Source organism: Myotis nattereri, assembly GCF_964212035.1.
Source record: "Myotis nattereri genome assembly, chromosome: 1".
Classification (NCBI taxonomy): domain Eukaryota; kingdom Metazoa; phylum Chordata; class Mammalia; order Chiroptera; family Vespertilionidae; genus Myotis; species Myotis nattereri.
This window is the reverse complement of record NC_138075.1, coordinates 187156219-187178082: the sequence shown is the minus strand read 5'-3', so window position 1 is coordinate 187178082 and position 21864 is coordinate 187156219.

Sequence of the window (21864 nt, the reverse complement as noted above, 5' to 3'; positions counted from 1 at the left end):
ACAGAGATGCAACTGAAATTTGTATTCATTTAGTCATCAGATATTTGTGGACCGCATGGTGACCATGCAGTTAGATAGCAGTGGAACACAAATACCTTTAAGTCAGAGTCTCTGCAGTAGACAGCTTATTGTCTAGTCATGAAGATGGATATAAAGCCAGCCATCATCAGCCAGAATGTCATTTGGACAAAGCAGGGATGTGACTGGATGTGTTATTGAGGCCTATTGCACAAGCCGCAGTATGTCCAGGAGGGTGAGGGGAATATTGACAGACCATAAACAAGTTCATTGGGAAACGAGCACAGTAATTTAAGATGGGAAATAAGAGCTAGAACTAAGAAAGACGTAGTAGAGATAGTAGTAATTTATTCTAAATTGGAATCTGATGATATAACCACTTTAGAATAATTTTAATAAAGCTTTGTATGTGAATAATTTTAACCAAGGCATTGTTTTGGGTTAAGGAACATTTGTCTTTTCAGGTAAAAACTTATCAAAATTTAGACAAGGCCTAGGGAGAATGCTCAGATCTCAGAAATAATGCAAGTGTCAAAATATTGAAGAGAAAAGGACTTTTTTTCTTTGTACAGGGTAGAGATAGGTAAATAAAAATTATAACCTTTAAGGGGAAGGTGAGCCAGCATGGGGAAATGACCACTAGGGAAAAGTATCCATGCTGGTCAGCCTGTTCTCAGGGAAGCTCATAAAAGGGGCAGGTTCCACCTTTGAGACAGCAGAATTCAGGGACCAGAGTAGCCCGTCTTTCATTTGGTGGAGACCAACTAGGGGATAACAAAAGGGCACTTGACAACACTTGATCAAACATAAAGCAATAGATATGGATATAATTCAAAATCAGAAAAGCATAATGATATTTGCAATGACTTTGTAGTTTAATGACAAGAATGTTTTCTCTTTTGTCTACAGGCTTGGTGAGAAGTCTTCTTTGCTCTCTCCTTATGATGATTTTTCTTACTCAAAAACCCTTTGACACATCTAGCAACATATTAACCTGCTTACAATAAATACATCCAAAGTGCTTCAGAAAGCATATTTTATCAAACAATTTAAAAAGTAGAGAGTATTTGTATTCTCTCAGGCATTAGATTGGAATTTAAAAACAAACTGGCCAATAAATAATTTTTCTGTGTACAAATTCCAGCTTAAAAAAATAGTATTGCATGAACAACAATTTCTGGAAATCAATGATCAATAGTTGTAACATAGTAGTAATGACATTCTCTGGACTATTTGATTGTTTTCTGTTTTACTCTGTATGTTGAAGTTTCATAAAATTAAAAAAAAAAAACTTTCCTTGAGCAATAAATTGATCTATGAAGCATGTGTCGGATATCCCATTGTATTTATTTCCTAGCCCTGCCAAAACAAAGTACTATATTAGTAACTGGTGACTAAGAAATAACAGCAGAGCCTTGCTCTTTGTGACAGCTCTAGAGTACAATTCATCTTTGCCTCTTCCTAGTTCCTGACATTTATTGACAATCCTGACATTTCTTGGTTTGTAAATGCATCACAGCAATCCCTGTCTCTGTTGTCACAAAGCCGTCTTCCCCCTCTTTGTATCTTCTTATAAAGACAGTGGTCATATGGAACTAAGGACACACACCTTGTCGCTGGATAACCTTGTCTTAACTAATTACATCCGCAATTCCCCATATTTCCAAGGCAGTTCAATTTCTGAGGTCTGGGGAATTCAAACTTCAACGTATCTTTGAGGAGGGACATAATTGAATGCATGGCACCCTAAATGTTTTTGATTCTCATTAACAGCTTTTGCAACTATTATATGCCAACACACATTATTTTTCAGTCTCTCAATATTTTTAAATAAAAAACATACAATGTTGATTTATAATCTTCTGGGACAATGATTATGGAAGAAAGCAGGTCATAATAGAGCCGAATAGCGATTCAAACGGCTATGAAGTCATCTAGACCATCTCATTGTAATTATGAAATATTCTGTACTAAAAGGAAGTCTAGTATCTATGCAGTTTACATAAAATCACTAGAGTACTAAGCAAAATATTGTCTTTAATCATATTTGAAAGGAAAGCTAATTCACTTTCAGCAGGTGGCTGGGAAGAAAATCTCAGCTATGCAATGGTTGCAAATATTCGCAGGTAAAATCTACACATTACAGTGTATTACAACTTTTATGAGATTGAAAGTTTTAGCAACAAAAGTCATGAAAACAGGGCTTCTCTTCCTGAAAAAAAAATCAGTCAAAACTAAAGGCCAATCTTCATTCCAAAGAGGGCTCCAAGAGCAGAGAGAGAACTTTGGTGCAACAGACATTGGAAGGGAACAGCGCAGAGTCCCAAGGCTCTGATGCTGAGGCAAGGATGTGAGAGTGAAGAAAAGTTAGTAGAGTGCCCAGTTATATGTCCTGTGTGCTCTCTCCTGAACTGCCTTTTGACCCTCCAGTTTACACACTTTGGCATGTAAAGGCAGCTGAAATTTAACAAATACAAAATGGAACTCTGTGTTATGCCTTCTTCCAGTCTCGATTAACTTTGCCCTGCATTTCTCACAATAATCATTTACATTTTTTTTCTCCTCTGCCCTCAATAGACTCTGCCTCTAGTATTAATATATAGATATAGTTGATAAAAATATTTATATTTGACTAGAGGTCTGACGCACGAAATTCGTGCAAGAGTAGGCCTTCCTTCCCCCAGCTGCTGGCACCAGCTTCCTTCTGGCACCTGAGACCCAGGCTTCCCTCTGGCTGCCAGCAGGCACCTGGGACCTGGACTTCCCCTGCAGCCCCATCATCCGGAAGGTCGTCTGGAAGGACATTTGGTCTAGTTAGCATATTACACTTTTATTATTATAGATTAGCACCTTGTGTCACTATTTGTGACCACAGTGAGTATTACATTTATCTTTCTATGTTTGGCTTATTTCAATTAGCATAATATTCTCATGGCTATCCATGTTGTTCTGAATAGCAGATTTTCTTCTGTTTGCAGGTGAATATTTTATTTTATGTATGTGTCACATTTTCTTGATCCTTTCATCTAGTAATGTGCATTTAAGTTGTTGCTACATCTTGATTAGTGTGAATAATGCTGCAGTAAACAAGGGCGTGCCGGTATCACTTTGAGAACCTGATTTTAATTCCTTTGGGTAAATACACAGAAATTAGATCATTGCATCAGTTGGCAGTTCTATATTTATATTTTGAGAAACCTCCATAATGTTCTCCATCATGGCTGTACCAATTTGCTTTCTCGTAGTGCACCAGGGTTCACTTATCTGCACAGCCTCATCAACATTTATCTTTTGTTTGCTTTTTTGGATTTCTTGTCTTTTTTTATTAGTATTTCTTTTTCCCTTTTTTTTTTGTTTTTTGTTTTTTTTTAGTAGTAACCATCCTAGAGGGAATCTTACTGTGATCACTGCATCCATTCGCAACTAGGGTTCAAGGTCTGGGAATGGGGCTTCTCACAATCAGATACACTACACAGGAAAGATGAATTTAGAAGGCATGGGGGTGCCAATTGGAGGCTTCACTCTAGTGGAGAAGCTCCCTGACTTTTTAGTTCCCTTTGCTTTTATTTTATTTTTTTTTATCTTAAATATATTGTGATTAATGAACATATATTTAACTAAGAACACTGGTAATATACACTGAATGGCCAGATTATTATTACTAGATGACGTTTGTAGGCAAATTAGCCGTACACTGCATCGTATGGGATATGGAAGCTGAAGGCCTGTTCGAACCTTTGCTGTCTGCAGTTACCAAGATAAAATGTCTCTAATTTGCACAGGAACACAAGGATTGGACAGTAGAGCATTGGAAAAAAATCATGTGGTCCGATGAATCACGTTTTCAGTTGCATCATACAGATGGCAGAGTGAGAATTTGGCAGAAACAGCATGAAAGCATGCACCCCACATGCATGGGTACAACTCTTCAAGCTGGTGGGGGCAGTGTTATGGTTTGGGACATGTTTTCCTGGTGTGATTTGGTCCCTTTAATCATGTGCAACAACATCTGAATAGCAAACATACCTAAGTTTCGATACTGATCAGGTTCATCCTATCATGTGGATGGCGTATCCCAATGGAGATGGCTTCTTCCAACAAGACAATGCGCCATGCCACGGTGCTCGTATTGTGCAGGAGTGCTTTCAAGAACATGAGGGAGACTTTACCTTGCTTAGGTGGCCCCCACAATCACCAGATCTCAATCCAATTGAGCATTTGTGGGACGAAGTTAAAAGAGCCATCAGGCAGCTGGTTCCACAACCTTCAAATCTCACAGAACTGGACAGTGCTATTCATCAGTCACGGTGTCAGATTCCTCGCATCACCTTTCAACATCTCGTGGGGTCAATGCCAAGAAGAATTGCCACAGTATTGAAGGCAAAAGGTGGCCCAACGAAGTACTGATGGGGTGGTCATAATAATCTGGCCACTCCGTGTATTGTGGTGGAGGTATGGGGAGGGTAGATTATTCCACAAGAAGTTCTAAGGTCTACTTTTGCCACTGTTGCTAAGAAACATACTGTCAGTAAATCTATAACTGTATTATTGGTTTTTCAATAAGAAACCATACAGTTTATGTCACAAACACTTACATAGTACTTACTACAGTATGTGCCAGTCACTGGATAACTATATAATAGCTTTTCCAAAATTCATTCATCCACATGAGGACACAGTGACTAGTGAGAGAGAAACTGATTTCTGCTACTACAACCCTGCTCTTCTAAGTGGAGTTGACTCTCATGGGAGGTTCCCTTTGTATTCATGGGTGCTCCAAGGGCTTGCACCACCAACACCCCTAACTTCATACAATTTAGAGAAGATATCTTCACATTTAATTGAAAGCCATCTCAGTATGATTAATTTTTTTATGTGCCCCAGGCATAAAACAACTCTGGCCACCAACACACACAGGCATCAAACTAGGATGAAATGCTTTGCCCTTGACCAATATAAGAGCAACACCACCAATCAGGTGTCTCCTTGCCCACTGCCAGGGGTTCCCTTTGCTTTTATTTACTAGAATACACATATGCCCTTTAGCAAAGCAAACAGGAATATCAATGGTAAAGTTTGGTAAACAGTAAAAGGATTATCAGGTTAGGGCCATGGTAGGTAAACTGCGGCTCGCAAGCCACATGCTGCTCTTTGGCCCCTTGAGTGTGGCTCTTCCTAAGCCTTAGGAGTACCATAATTAAGTTAATAACAATGTACCTACCTATATAGTTTAAGTTTAAAAAATTTGACTTTCAAAAGAAATTTCAATCATTGTACTATTGATTTTTGGCTCTGTTGACTGAGTTTGCTGACCACTGGGTTAAGGGATTGCCTTCAGCCATTCAGCCAACAGCAATATTATGCTGATTTTCAGCCCTGTTGAATATCAACGTCCATTAGCCTTCAAAGGACTTCTTGCATAATTATGCTCACTACTTGTTGGTCTTAGCCTCTAGTATCTTACAACAGTAATTTTCAAGTTTCCCTCTCCCTTCCTTGGTGTTTTTTGTTGTCATATATTTTTAATTTTTCATACATTGAAACCCATACATACATTATTATTTTTTATTTTAAACTATATCCATTTAAAATGTTATAAGAGATAAATAATTATGATGCTTCCTATTTGCCCACATATTTGCTACTTTCAATGTGCTGCCCTTGTATACATAGAGATTTCTAAGTGGTATCTACTTCTGACTAAAGGACTTCCTTTAATATTTATGTAAGGCACCTTTTCTGGTCATCAATTTGTTCTGCTTTGTGAGTCTGAAAAAGTTATTTTGCGTTCATTCTAGAGTATATTTTCATTTGTTATAAAATGTGTATGCAAGATATTTTCCTTTTACTAGTTAAAATAGTTTTGTCACTATATTCTAGCTTGCATATTTTACAAATCAAAATATTTTTCATATCTTTGCTTCTCTGTCTTTTATATATTTGCCCCTCTGTACATGACATGTCTTTTTACCCACTGTAGTTTTTTTTTTATTTTCTTGTATGACTGCAAACAGTTTGATTATAATGTTTCATTTCTTTTTTCATGTTTTTGCACTTATCATTTGTTGAGCTTCTAAATCAATGGCTTACAATTTTCTTAAAACTTGAAAACTTTTTAGACATTTATTTACGCAAATATTTGTCCTACCTTCTCCCCATGCTCAGTACAATTTCATATGTATTAAAACTAAAACCCACATTACTCCACTGAAGCTCTGCTCCTTAGTTTTGTTTGTGTAGATTTTTTTTCAGTTTCTTTTTCCATGTTAAAATTGGATATATTTATTGGTGTATTTTCAAGTTTCCTAATCTTTTCTTTTTTAGTAATCTTCACAATCCATTTATCATTTTTTTCTAAACATGCTATTAATTACATTTTGTGTACTTATCTCAGTCACTGTATTTTTCAAACATATTCATGCTCTCCTTTAATTAAGCATACAAAATATAGTTATAGTAAGGATTTTAATATTCTTATTTGCCTATTCTATCATTTCTGTCACTTCTGAGTCTGTTTATATCCATTCATAATTCTCTGTATTGTAAGTTCTGTTTTCCTTCTTTGTTTCATGGCTGATAATTTTGATTAGATAGCATACATTTTGATTTCACTCTTTTTAGGGTGGTAGGTCTTTTTAAAAAAAATTTTTGATGTATTATTGACTTATTTTCCGCTTAAAACAAAGTTACTTGTAAGCAATTTTGCACATTAGAGGCATGCAATCCAGGTCAGACTACCCTTTTATTTAAAGTGAAATTTAACCAACTGGTAATGCATTCTCACAAACCATGTAGATGACAAGCTTTTTCCACTCTGGCTGCAGTAACATGGTTCATTCTCAACCCTGTTTGAGATTCAGGGATCATACAACTTGTTCCTTTTTAATGGTTTGTCCTTATCTCATTGTATCTGCTCACATTATTTGTAAGCCAAAAACTCAGAGGAAAATTAAGGAAAACCCTCTGTAGATTACCAGAATCCTTTGTCTATTAATGAATCAACATTTCTTTTTCTGTTATTAATATCTTTTAAAATTCTTTTTTTTATTGATTAAGGTATTACATATGGGTCCTTATCCCCCATTGCCCCCCCCCCCCCCACACGCACACCTCCCTCTTGTTCATGCCCTCACCTCCCTGGTGTCTATGTTCATTGGTTATAGTTATATGCATGCACACAAGTCCTTTGGTTGATCTCTCCCCCTTTAATTAACTGCTTCTACTTAAGCTTCAGTAAATGCCTTTAAGCCTGGACATTGAGCAATAATTTAAATGGAATCTTCAGTTAAGAATAAAACAAAAACCATCTACACTAATAAAAGAGAAACATGGTAATTGGCGTACGACTGCTACCCTTTTCATTGGCTAATCAGCGAGATATGCAAATTAACTGTCAGCCAAGATGGCGGCCGGCAGCCAGACAGCTTGAAACTAACATGAGACTTGCTTGCCTCAGTGACAGAGGATTGTTGGAGGAAACCAACGTTCCCCGTCTGCGGCTGCAGGCCTCTGAGCGGGCAGTTTAAGAAACATTGTAACAAATACCGCCGGACTTCAGCCAGCAGATTCACAACATTGTAAACAAAGGCCAGAAACCTACTTTCAGCACCGGAGGGAGGCCTAAGAGCCGCAGCCAAGCCTCAAGGTAAAGCTGGCCCAGAATAAAAAAAAAAAAAAAAAGGAAAAAAGGAGCGGTTGGGAACTTCAGTCACTCCCAGCCTGAAAACAGCCCTCAGCCCCTCACCCAGACTGGCCAGGCACCCCAGTGGGGACCCCCACCCTGATCCAGGACACCCTTCAGGGCAAACCAGCCAGCCCCACCCATGCACCAGGCCTCTACCCTATATAGTAAAAGGGTAATATGCCTCCCGGCACTGTGATCAGCGTGACAGGGGGCAGTGCCCAAACCCCCTGATTGCCCTGCGGCTCTGTGTGTGACAGGGGGCGGGGCCCCAACTCCCTGATCGGCCCTGCTCTGTGCCTGATAGGGGGGAGCTCCCCAAACCCCCCCCCCCACAGGCCCTGCTCTGTGTGTGATGGGGGCAGCGCCACAACCCCCTGAGCAGCCCTGCACTGTGCCTGATAGGGGGGAGCTCCCCAACCCCCGCCCCACAGGCCCTGCTCTGTGTGTGATGGGGGCAGCACCCCAACCCCCTGATTGGCCCTGCTCTGTGCGTGACAGGGGGTGCGCCGCAACCTCCCCATCGACCCTGCCTTGAGTGTGACAGGGGACGGTGCCCCAACCCCCCAATTGGCCCTACCCTGAGCGTGACTGAGGGTGGCATCTCAACCTCCCAATCTGCCCTGCTCTGTGCATGACGGGGCGGCACCCCAACTCCCCAATCGGCCCTGCTCTGAGCCTGACCAGGGGCTGCACCTAGGGATTAGGCCTGCCCTCTGCCACCCGGGAGCAGGCCTAAGCCAGCAGGTCGTTATCTCCCGAAGGGTCCCAGACTATGAGAGGGCACAGGCTGGGCTGAGGACCCCCCCCCCCCCCGGAGTGCACAAATTTTTGTGCACCGGGCCTCTAGTCTACACTAATAAAAGAGAAACATGGTAATTGGCGTACGACCGCTACCCTTCCCATTGGCTAATCAGGGCAATATGCAAATTAACTGTCAGCCAAGATGGCGGCCAGCAGCCAGGCAGCTTGAAACTAACATGAGGCTTGCTTGCTTCAGTGACAGAGGACTCCAACGTTCCCCGCCTGACTTGCCGGCCTCTCAGCTGCAACTCTAAGCAACTATGTTGCAAATATAGAAGATAAACAAAACCCCAGAAACCTGCTTTACTCAGCCGGGCTTCAGCCAGCCAGACCACAACATTATATCAAATACAGACGGTAAACAAAGGCCAGAAACCTGTTTTCAGCAGCCGAGGCCTCAGAGCTAAAGCTGGCCCAGAATAAAAAGAAAAAGAAAAAAAGGAGCGGTTGGGAGCTTCAGTCACCCGTCAGCCTGAAAACGGCCCTCAGCCCCTCAGCCAGACTGGCCAGGCACCCCAGTGGGGACTCCCACCCTAAAGGGTGTGTGACCAGATGGAAACAGCCATCATCCCCTCACCCAAGCTGGCCAGGCACCCAAGCGGGACCCCCACCCTGATCCGGGACACCCTTCAGGGCAAACCAGCCAGCCCCCACCCATGCACCAGGCCTCTATTCTATATAGTCAAAGGGTAATATGCCTCCCAGCACCGGGATCAGCGTGACAGGGGGCAGCGCCCAAACCCCCTGATTGGCCTTGCTCTGTGGGTGATAGAGTGTGGCGCCCCAACCCGCACCCCCCCCCCCTCGGGCCCTGCTCTGTGTGTGACGGGGTAGAGCCATAACCTCCCCATCAGCCCTGCCCTGAGTGTGAGAGTAGTGGCACCCCAACCCCCTGATCAGCCCTGCTCTGTGTGTGACAGGGGGCGGTGCCCCAACTCCCCTATCGCCCCTACTCTGTGCGTGACAGGGGGCTGCGCCCCAACCCCCTGATTGGCCCTGCTCTGTGCGTGACAGGGTACAGAGCCCCAATGCCCCTGATGGGCCCTGCTCTGTGAGTGACAGGGGGCAGTGTCCCAACCCCCTGATTGGCCCTGCTCTGTGCATGACAGGGGGTAGCGCTGCGACCTCCCCATCGACCCTGCCTTGAGTGTGACAGTGACAGTGCCCCAACCCCCCAATCGGCCCTACCCTGATAGTGACTGAGGGTGGCATCACAACCTCCCAATCTCCTTAAATGAAAAATCACTGGACTGAAAGTCAGTGTTTCCTGATATGAGTCCGATTGTGTTCTTAGAATCATCACAAGACGTCGTCCTTGGACTTCTTTTCCGCTTCTGGTAATATGAGAGGAACCTCCACCTTGGATATTCCTTGTATCTAGCTACTAGGAAAGTTATACATAATTAGTGGCAATACTCCAAATACTAACATATGCTTTACTCTAGGTTTAAAATTACAAATGAATTTAAAACCATATGGTATTATAAAACAATAGTTTGCCACCTCATATGGCATGGAAACAACTTTATTTTAATCTATGTTCACTGCTAGTTTTACATTACATCTTTAAATAGAAATGGGTAGGTTAGTGTAAAAATTACCCAATGATCTGCATCAATTCTCTAATTATAATAGTGGCACAGGATCAGTTGTAATTTTATTTTTAACCATGTTATAAAATTAAGATAGTCTCTCTCTCTTTCTCTCTCTTTCCTGTAAAGCTAATGATTCATCTAGAAAGGTGAGACATATTTATCTACCTGAACTATTCATACTCTATTTTTCAAATATTCCTACTTTGTTTCAACAGTATATTATTATAGTGGAACCCATTACCTTGGAAGCCTTCTCTGAGTAAAATAGAATATGTAATCTTATATTGCCTAAAGATATCTTTCTCTTAGCATTTATTTTATCTTCAAAATCAACATGCATTAAAATTCCAACTTTGAGTTCCATTTATCCTCATTTATCTATCAATTTCATCTGGAAAAATAAATGGGTTAATATGAAGAAACTCTGAGCTCCTTATATTATTAAGTATGGTATATGCTTAATTTAGGATTCTAATGACATTTGTGATACTATATTCTAGCATGTAGTTTTAGATAGTAATTATTTAAATTAATAAATAATATAGTATAACGCAAGAAATTATTTCTAAGTTTCATTTCTTGTAAATTTTTCCCAATGACATGTGACTTAGATATCTTATAACACTTTTGTATTAAATAGAAATATACAAGGTCTTCAAAAATTTCTTTTTACTAATTGATAAAATAGATGAATAATAACTACACTAAACAATTTTTCCAGTAATAGTATAATTAAAGCATCAGAGGGCTTCAAGAAATTAATTCTAAAAGATGTAGAGGTTAGTGCTCTCAACTTCTTTAGTCATCAGGAAAATGCAATTTCAAAGCAACATGAGACACTACTATATACATGCTAGAATGGCCAAAGTCAAAATGACTAAAAATTAAGTGTTGATTAGGAAATAGAACAATAGGAAATCTCATCTATTGTCAGCAGGAATGCCAAATGATCCCAAACGCTACCCTAGAAAATTGTTTAGCAGTTTATGAAAATATTAACTGTGCATCTATCATATGACCCACCAATACCTGTCTTATCCAAGAGAAATAAAAACATATGTTTTATGATTTTTAAAATCCTTGTACAAATAATACAGCATGTTAATTCATGATAATCCCAAACTAGAAATAGCCAAGGTGTCCTTCAATAGAAGATGGATAAAAAATGCGGAGATTTTTACAATACATTATTCAACCATAATTGCAACAATGCAGATAAATCTCAAAAACATTTTGCTTTGTGAAAAAAGCCATGCACCACAGAGTATATGCTCTACGATCACATGCAAATAATTTTCTAACACAGGAAAATCTAATTATTGATTGATTCAGATGAGTGATTGTTTCTTAGAGGGGTTATCAATGGGAAAGGGCAGAAAGAAACTTTCTGGAGTGATGAAAATGTTACATACCTTGACCTTGGTAACTGATTGGCTTACACATTTAAAATATGTGGATTTCACCACACATAAATAATACCTTAATTGTTTTTAAAGCCCTTCAATGAAAATAAAAAGTATTTGCAATTCAATTGAAACTTTGTTCTTCCTACTCAACTTCATTCCCAACCATAGCTCCTCAGAGGTAGTCATGATTCTGAAATTAGTGTGTATGCCTTTGAGTCATTACATAGTACTTGGACTCCACATGCATGTAGCTATTACAAGGGACAATAGCTCTTTAGCTTAAGAGTACTTTTTCTGTATATTAAAGTAACATGATTTTAAAATTAGGAATAACTGTGAATGTTTTGATTTTGTATAAGATTTCATTCACATATCTTTAAAGCATATAAAGAATATGTATTGAATTAAATTTTCTTTATAGGAAGAAAAATAGACATATTTCTCATAAATCATTCTCCATATTAATTTAATGCTTTTCTACTACAGATCACTTCCCCTCAGACTCAGAAATTAATGAAAGTTTACAAATTATTTCCAATTAATCAAAATTTACTAATTGATTATTAATATTCTTAATGGTAATTGACATTTTTTGAATTATTTCTAGGTCTTATGAACCCATGTTCACATTTTGTTTCCATTCTTAGAGGACCGTTGACTTTTTATTTGGTTGCTTAGGACCAATCTCTCAATTCCCTCAACTGTGCACAACTCCCCCATATGTTATTTTCTTTCTGCACTACCTGCTTCTTAAATATAAGGACATTTCTGTATATAAGGAAGTGTCTTGATTAACTATAATCATTGCAAGGTATTAAATACGTATATTACAATAGGCATTTTCACACACCATTGAAATAATACAGGACTTCCTATATTATAGGACTTTCTTCCTCTCTGTTTATCTGTATTCTACTCTAGGCCTTTTATATCTAACTGATGGTAAAAGATTCATTTTCTTTCTATTCTCATTTTAGCTGGACATCAATAGCATCAAGAAAGACGGAAACTGTGATGACAGTAAATACTGAAAAGGGCTTTATCTGTAGTCTGTCCTTTAATATTTTCATCAATCCCATTAGGGCGTTAAATATTATTGTGCACTGTTTATGCCAAACTTAGATTTGTAATTCCCACTTAAAACTTAACTTTTAAAAAAATAAATTTCTAAGGTGTTTCCCCCAAAACCAGCTCTTTTCTCAATCTTTTCCATCTCAGTAAATGGTAACTATGTTATTGCAGGTGATTATGCAAAAAATCTGGAGTAACTAATGACCTTTATCTTTTTCTCCCACCCCATTTATAATCTATTTAATTATATATTTTTTAACTTTCCAAGTATATCTGTAATATGACAATTTATCATTCTCCCCACAGATGCTTCCAAATTGGGCATATTTTTTCTCTCAATCCCTTCAGTTTGCTTTTTAACAGATAACCTAAAGTTATATTTTTACAATAACAATCAGCATAATTGTTTTCTTGAAGTCCTTTCAATACCCAATAACACCCTGCATCAGTGGTCGCATTTGCCTCTCTGAACTCAGTTCCATCAAACTCACTATTTTCCAACCACACTATTCTAGTCAATATTTCTCAGATTTGTCAAGCACACTCATATACCAGGACCTTTGCAGATAAGTTCATTGAACTATCTTAAAGTTTTACTTTCTTATTTCCCACAAGTTTTTACTCTTTTGCTCAGGGAGGCATTTTCTGCCCATCTTATCAAACATTGAATGCCCCATTCCTACCAATATGTCCTATTCTCTTTCTGCAATTCAAATGTCTCCATAGCATACTTTATTACAAACCAAAAATTTATTATTTATCATACTCTCAGTCAGTAATAATGTAAATGCTATGAAAGCAGAGATTCCTCTTTTTTTCATGGCTTTTTTCCAGATGCTCAATAATAATTCCTGGCACATATTGGGTACTCAAGAATTATTCACTGAATGAAGTAAAGAATCATAACTACATTTTAAACTTCAGCATCTGTCCAAATATTTTATTCATAGCATATATAAAAATTTTAAGTACATAAAAAATTTGGGAGATCTTTTCATACATGGTTCAAATTTTAACTAGATATTCATAAATATGCAAAAAAATCGGCCGAGAGACGGCTCGTATCTCAAAAAACTCATTAGTCAGGACACTCGTAAGTCAAGGCCCCACTGTACATGGACATTTACAAAGCAAGAATGTGATGGAAGGCTTTTCCAGTCAGGGGAGCATGGGACATTTCATGGTGTGCTGGAATGACTTATGAATGAGGCATAAGACATCTAGAAAGAGAATCAGAAATCTCTCCTGGTAAGATTTTTGAATGACTTTGCATTCTATGTTAAATATATTTAAAATTACCCTGGACAGTTTAAGAAATCCTAGAAATGTTTTGATTCAATAAAATCTATTTTAGGAAGAAAATATTTGTGAAGAAGCTATGAAAATGCACTTTAGAGATAGCAGATAAAGACACTGAAAAATCTATTAGGAAGCTCCTAACCAATTACCTATCAATGGAAGATAAACTGATGCAGAGGCAATGGATTAAAGAGGTTAGGAGGAAGCCTCAACTATGAAGTCATCCAAGGAGTTTGGTGGTGAGTGAAAGAAGAAAATGGGTGATGTGGCTAGTTAGTAGGTGGTACGGAATGATGAGATGGTATCTGTAGGATGAAGGAGAACTTAGGGTATTGTAGGCTTAGCAAAGGAGCAAGTACAAATGAAACAACAGAAAAAAGAGACAAACTCTTGATAAATTCTTAGAAGATGAGAAAGAAGCAAGTTGACTCATCTCATAGAGAAGTAACTCAGAAGAGTTACTGGAGAGTCACAGAAACAAACAAGCATGATTGTCTGGTTTCCATGCCCTTAAACATGAAAAGCATCAGTAAAAGCTGAAATTATTGCTTCTAAAGGTAAGTAGTCCTGATTATTAAGGGAAATTAAAGTGTTTTCTAAATATAGACCAAGTGCAGGCCAATCTAAGTGGCAGATATGAAGTGATGGAAAGCCAGATTTCTTCCCTTTTGGAGGAAAAAGTTATTTAAATAAACAGTTCCATTAAAACAACAAGATGGTTGCTAGGCAGCAGCAAAGGAGACAAAAATTAGAAAAGATTAAAAAATAGAAGCTCCATGACACATAATCCCATGGGAGAAAGAGCTTTAAACTCTTAAGTACCTTGTGCATTATAATTGATCTTCTTTAGTGTTAAGAATGTAGTCACATGTGTGGTAAATTCTGCTACCAAAATCATTAGGAATTTTAACATCTTGATACTTAAACATTAATGCTTCAGCTAAACAGAGGATTTGTTTTTTTTTTCAAAATGGTTCATTTTCCAATACTTGCATGCACCTAGAAATTAGCATTTTCTTCAGAAGTCTCAAATTGTCAGCATTTTGGCAAAAACCATCTGTGCTTGAGTTCTGTCAGCAGAAAAAACCTTTTAAAATAGTTTTAATTAATTAACAATCAATATTCAAACATATTATGAATAAGTAATAAGACAGCTTATCCTAAAACACTGGAAGATGTGACAATGGGGCATGTATGTTACATGTCAAAATTAACTGTAGCTGAATATTAACCTTTCCCTTCAGACCAGACTTGCCTTCTCAGGAAACCCGCAGGCCCCATGATATCTTATTTTCTTAAACCTGGATCTATGTTAGGCACTAATTTACCTGCCTGGTCACTATAGCCATTTTATTTTGTGACTTCTGAAAAGCATAGATACCAATTCACTTTACAGTCTTATAAATTGAATTAAATATGACTATTATTACTTTACAGTTTCAGAAATTACTGAGAGAAGAAAATATATGCTTATGAAAGTTAGTTCTCATTAATAAGAAAGCTGGGTTTCCCATCATATCACAGAAACTTGCATATGATAACCATATTTTTAAGTGTTGTCAGATCATAAGTAGTGAATATGATGAGGATATTTTTAATACACTAATGACATTTCAATTAACATATCCAAAATGTCATTTTAGGTATCTATTCAAGATTTTTGGACTAGAAATGGCATTAAGGTGCCTCTAGGAAAAATATCAAAACTTATCCTGAACCACACAATGAGTATTTGGCAGAAGCAAGCTACACAGATGTGGAATATAGATAATCACTACACATTATAAGAACCTCATTTCTTGTTATGTTCTAAATCAACCTGAGGGAAAGCATTCCTTGGAATACATGGTACAAACATTGGAAGAAAAAACAATTTCTAATCATCAGGACTTCTTAGAATTAAAATTTATTTTAGGTATTTTAAACCACAAAATTACCATATCATGGAGGCACGAGGTTTAAATAGTGCTGTGATCGATCACCTGTCACAGATCTCCCACTGCCTGGTCTTCTTGTCTTCCACTTAGGAAACAAGGTAATGCTTTTATTTATCCTTTTGTTGTTCTATATGCCTTATAATACTGCTCTAAAATATTTTTAAAAGAAACTAGTGTCTGTGTACCATAAGACACTTTGAGAAGTTTTCTTATAACCAACATAAGCTACTGATTTATTTCCTTTTCAGTGCTTCTGATACAATTAATGTATAGACAGTGAAACTATTATACTTCTCCAACTTATAATGAAGTGCCAAAGTCTTCTTTTAAAGAAAAGGTCATCATAATGAGATATTTGGAAATCCAGGATACTGCATATTTGATGTGTGACTTCCTGGATCACTTTTTTTCTCTGTTAATCGGACACATTAACCTAACATAGGTGTTCTGCAGACTAGAGATGATATTTTTACATCCCAGCATAATATCTGATATATCACAGATACTTATTAACTTCAACTATTCTTTTTCTCATTTATCAACATGCTAAAAGCATATCCAACACTCAGTTAACATTTGTTCATGTTCCAATTCTATTTTAGCCATGGAAAATGAAATGTCTAAGTAAAATGAGGTAAACCACTATATGTAATAAATTTATGTCATGTTTTAAGAGGCAATAATATGTTGATAATTTTATTTTAAAACATTGTCACGAAATGCTTCTAATATGAATAGTTTATATGGCATCCAAATCATAAAAACAAATAAATATATTTGAAATTTTTAGTAGAAATAAGAAATGAATAACAAAAGGAGGCAATAAAAATCTCAAAACAGAGAATACACACTTTCAAGGTGTGCAGAGTTACAAATCATCAGCAAACATAATATTGTTTAATTAAAATTAAATCTTGCCTTTAAAAATAATTCATTTAACATTTCTAGATCTAGAGAGTAAAACACTTATATATCAAAAATGCATTTAAATAACTTTATTTCATTTTCAGTTATTTGTTTAACTACAGGGAAGGTTGAATTAATATGTGGTCAGAAAACCTTGCAGACTTATTTAGTGACAGTATTAGAGATTGAGCAGGAAGGAATCTTACACATCAAGTCTCCTTAGTTAAGTCTCTCTTTTGCTAGGTATAGGGAATGAGGTGCAGTGATATTCAGTGATTTAGAGACTTCAGCAGCCAGTCCCAGGTGCAGCTGGGACTAGCCCACCTCTTCATAACCAACAAAGTAGTATTTCCACTAGCTACTTCTCCTTGTGGAGGAGGCAGACTACATGTTTTGGCTCACCTGAAATTTGATCTAAAAATTAGTTCAGCCCTAGCTAGATTGCCTCACTGGTTAGAGCGCTGGGCCTCAACATGAAGGGCTGTGGGTTAAATTTTGGTCAAGAGCATGTATGCACCTCGATTACAGGCTCAATCCCAGGCCCCTGTGGGAGGAGTGCAGGAGGCAACCAGTCAATGTGTCTCTCTCATGTGGACATTTCTCTCTCTCCCCCTCCCTTCCACTCTCTTTAAAAATCAATGGAAAAATAGCCTAAGGTGAGGATTGATGACAACAACAACAACAAAAAGTTAGTTCAGTATGGTGGGAAGGGCAGTGAGGGAGTGGGTTAGTAAAAGGTAAAGGGGGTCATATATAGGATGAGGGAAGATAACTTGACTTTGGATGGTGGGCACACAATGCAACATACAAATCATGTATCATAGAAATGTACACTTGAAACCTATATGATCTCATTAAACAACTAGAGGCCTAGTGCACAAAATTTGTGCACAGGTAAGGTCCCTAAATCTGGCCGGCGATCAGGGCCAATCTGTGGGGTGACCAGTGGGGTGATCAGGGGACCCCTGCTGGCACCTACCTGCCTTGGCCAGCCTGGTGCCACCCACTCATTGGACCCACCCCTCATTGCTTCCAGGTGACCAGTGGGGTGACTGGGGGGTCCCCACTGGCACCCATTTTGGATAGCCTGGGGCCTGCAGGCTAGGGGCAGCTCCTGCATTGAACATCTGCCCCCTGGTGGTCAGTGTGCATCATAGTGACTGGTCGTTCCACCAGTCATTCTGCCGGTCAGTCAATTTGCATATTAGGCTTTTATTACATAGGATGTCACCTCAATAATTTAATTTAAAAATTAGTTCCTTTCATAATTTGTATTTCTGACAGCCATTTTCCATAACATTAGAAAAGCGTAGTAAATAATATGGTCTAATAGATTATAGTTATATTTTTCATCACTGTATCTTCATGTCTGAAATAGTTCCTGACATATGATAGCAAATAGTCATTGAATAAGTTAATAAATAAATCAACTACTTATACATAAAACCAATAATCCTAACTTTTTATGCTGGAAGGAACTTCTACATTTTAGAAACTAAGAATTTACATTATGTTCTTTTCTTTTTATTTTATTTTTTAATTACATTGAGAGAACTTACATATGGTCTATTAATAAAATTCTCCACATAAAAAACTTGTCATATCCATATGCATATACTTATCAATGAATCTGATATTATTAGTCTTCATTTCCCTTTCCCAAGTATCCAAAGCAAAGTTAAATTAATACATAAGTAATGACTACATATGTAATTTTAAGGATAGTAAAACTAGTATTGAATTGCTATGTATCTGTTTTACAGAACAAAGTCAACATGAAGTTCCTCATTTTCACTTGCCTTTTGGCTGTTGCTCTTGCAAAGCATGTAAGTAGAATGAAACCTTTATGAGTATCTATTCTTATTTAAATACTAGAGACCCAATGCATGAAATTCTTACATGGGGGCATCCTTATACCCTCTCTAAATCCAGGACCCCTTGGGGGATGTCCGACTGCCAGTTTAGGCCCAATCCGCAGGAAACCCTGCGGATTGGGCCTAAATGGGCCATCAGACACCCCTCTTGCAATCCAGGACTGCTGGCCCCTAACTGCTTGCCTGCCTGCGTGATCACCCCTAACCACTCACCTGCCTGCCTGACTACCCCTAAGCACTCTGCCTGCCTGATGGCCCCTAACTGCCTCTGCCTGCCTAATCGCCCATAACTGCCTCTGTCTTCCTGATCACCCCTAAGCAGTCTGCCTGCCTCCCTGATTGCCCTTAACTGCTCACCTGCCTGCCTGATCACCCCTAACTGCTCACTAGGGGTCTGCCAGCTGGGGTGAGGGGCTATGGTCGTTCTGGTCTCTGGTCATTCTGCCATTTTGGTCGCTGAGATTTTATTATATAGGATAAGAAGAGTGATTCTCTTATGCAGATGATAGCAGAAATAAGCAGCAAGAAATAGACACTAAGTGCGTAGATCTTTAAAAACTATAAATGAATGTAGCATTGGCCCTGCCTTATATAAGATATCATGGTGGACAGACTTCTTATTACAAAGTATTTTCTTTGTAGGTTTGAGGAGATTTTAGTTGTAAGTTAAAAGGCTTACACTTCCTTCCATGTCTCTTTGAATTTACTGGGGAACTATTTTTATTCCAACAACTACTTCCTAAAAGTGTGAAATATATAACCATATATAACCCATTATAAATCATATATAGCATTATATATGCCATAACTAGGATATTTTTGAAAGAGCAAAAATGACACAGGTAATATGTAGATTCCAAAACCATCTCTCAAACAAGTGACAAAATTTTACCATTTTTATTCCAATAGATCAGAATCCATGATGTCTAGAAAGGAAACAAGGATGTGTTTAAGAGGAGTAATTTTGAAAATTCCTTGCCAAACAAACGAAAGCAAAATAATCCTTAACTTCTCAAAGCATCACATTCTTTTAGTGAGAATGTTATAAGAATGTTCATATCACAAATGATAAAGATGAACTAGGTACTTTATGTGAAGTGCTTTGAAAACATGTACAAGGCATCTATAAAACTTTCTCAGGTGTAACTCAGGTTTTATCCATACCCTGCAGCCCTCACCAATAATCCTTCTAAGTGCACCATCTCCTTAGGGGGAATCGGGGCCTTTTGTTTCCTCTGTGTTCTATATCTCACACATAAATCTTCAAAAGTTTTTGTTATTTCTTAAATTGAGGGCCATTTCAAGAGTATAGCTAGGGTAAGAATTTTAGTTAGGTAAATAGAAAAAAAAATAATAATGCTTTGGTGATACATCTTACATCTAGCTTGATTGTTTCTTCTGCTTATAATCTGTTAGTCTTAACCACTCTTATCTCTTTCTCTCTAAACCAGTAATTATCCTCAATCTTTCCTTTAAGATTAATTAAATCTAGCAATTAATATAAACTAAATAAAATATAATATGATATTATTGCATTTTAAAATTCTATAGCACATCTACACATATATTTTAAAATGTGACAGGATTAATATTTAAAACAAAGAGCCCAACTACTTCCTAAAAGTAAGAAATATATTAAGCTACCACAAGGATTTATTTGAAGTACAGAATGACTTGCTTATTGATATTATAAAAAGCATTCAACTAAACCTTAAACATTCCCAGAAACAGACTTCTAAAAGTCCCTTGCCACCAAAACAATAACAACAAAAAAAAAGCAGTGATATGGCTTAGCATTTTAAATAAACCATAACACTGAAACTTGTATTTGTTTTTATACAGAAGATGGAAACTAGCTCATCCAGTGAGGTAAGATACTTTAATATAAACATAAAATCCTTTCACTAGTAAAAACATAATGTGCCTGAACTATTAAGTCTTTACAATAGTTTTTTTTAGAGTTTTTGTTTGTATTTTTATCAAGATGTCTAGAGCTACTCAGTCTGAGAAAATTTATGTGCAGCCATAAAACAATACCTATGGAGTAGTAAAAAACAAACAAAATGTACACATCGAAATTACCAAGCTTAGATTTATACAGTGTTTTATCTAAAGGTCTCTTGATATCAGCTCAGAAGTTATTATGAACATGCTATATTTCATGAGTACAGTGACAGGAATCCATTGTATGTTTCTGCGATAAAGACTCATGCTTTTCTGGATCCGTATTACATGCTAATTTCCAAATGACTTCTTGACCATGGATGTATAACAGATGCCCAAAGACATCTTCAGTGTCACCTAAAGATTTTATTGTTTTCATGTGATGTATATCATCTCTTTAAACATTTCAAAAGAAAAAGTAGTAACTAAAAAAAGAGGGAAATTAGAAATTGTACAGAGGAAATAGAAAATTCTTTCTTCTCTGCAGATGATATTTGGAAAAGCTTTTTATTCATAACCCAAAGCATGGTGTGAAATGAGTTTATTATCTGGAATATAATAAGTTTATTATATAGAGAAACAGTAATTCTGATTAACTTTGTTCTGAAATTTAGTCAAGGACTAAATATGTTATCTACCCAATGGATAATGGTTGTGGGTTGATAAGTTTATTGCTAGTATGAATGCAATTTATGTAAATAAGTTACATTGTTTTTCTTTTTCTAAGGAATCTGTCAACATCTCACAGGAAGTAAGTCCTCATGTCTTAAATTGCATATATTTTAACTTTTTTTTTACTTAATCAAGGTTAGAAAATTATTTTATTTGTTTTGTAGAAATTTATGCAGGAAAGAAATGTGATCATTCATCCCATTAAGGTAATGTTTAATTATTTTAATCTATTAGTGTTAGATTTTTTTTTTCTATGGTCTAACATAAAAGTGATCCTAGGGAAGAACTTGTGAGTCATTTGCAAGCCACATTGTTAAAGCAGAATATATTTAAAAGAATTTCTTTTTTAATATTTTCTTTATTGATTAAGGTATTACATATGTGTCCTTTTACCCCCATTGCCCCCACCCCCACCCCCTGTTCATGCCCTCACCCCCCTGGTGTCTGTGTCCATTGGTTATACTTATATGCATACATATAAGTCCTTTGGTTGATCTCTCCCCCTTACTCCCACCCTCCCCTGCCTTCCCTCTGAGGTTTGACTGTCTAAAAAAAAAAAAAAAAAGAATTTCTCATCAATGATCTACCACTTTTATTTTTCTTCCCCAACATTGTACTGTTTTGTTCACAAATTTGTGTTCTCTTGGCTATCACTTT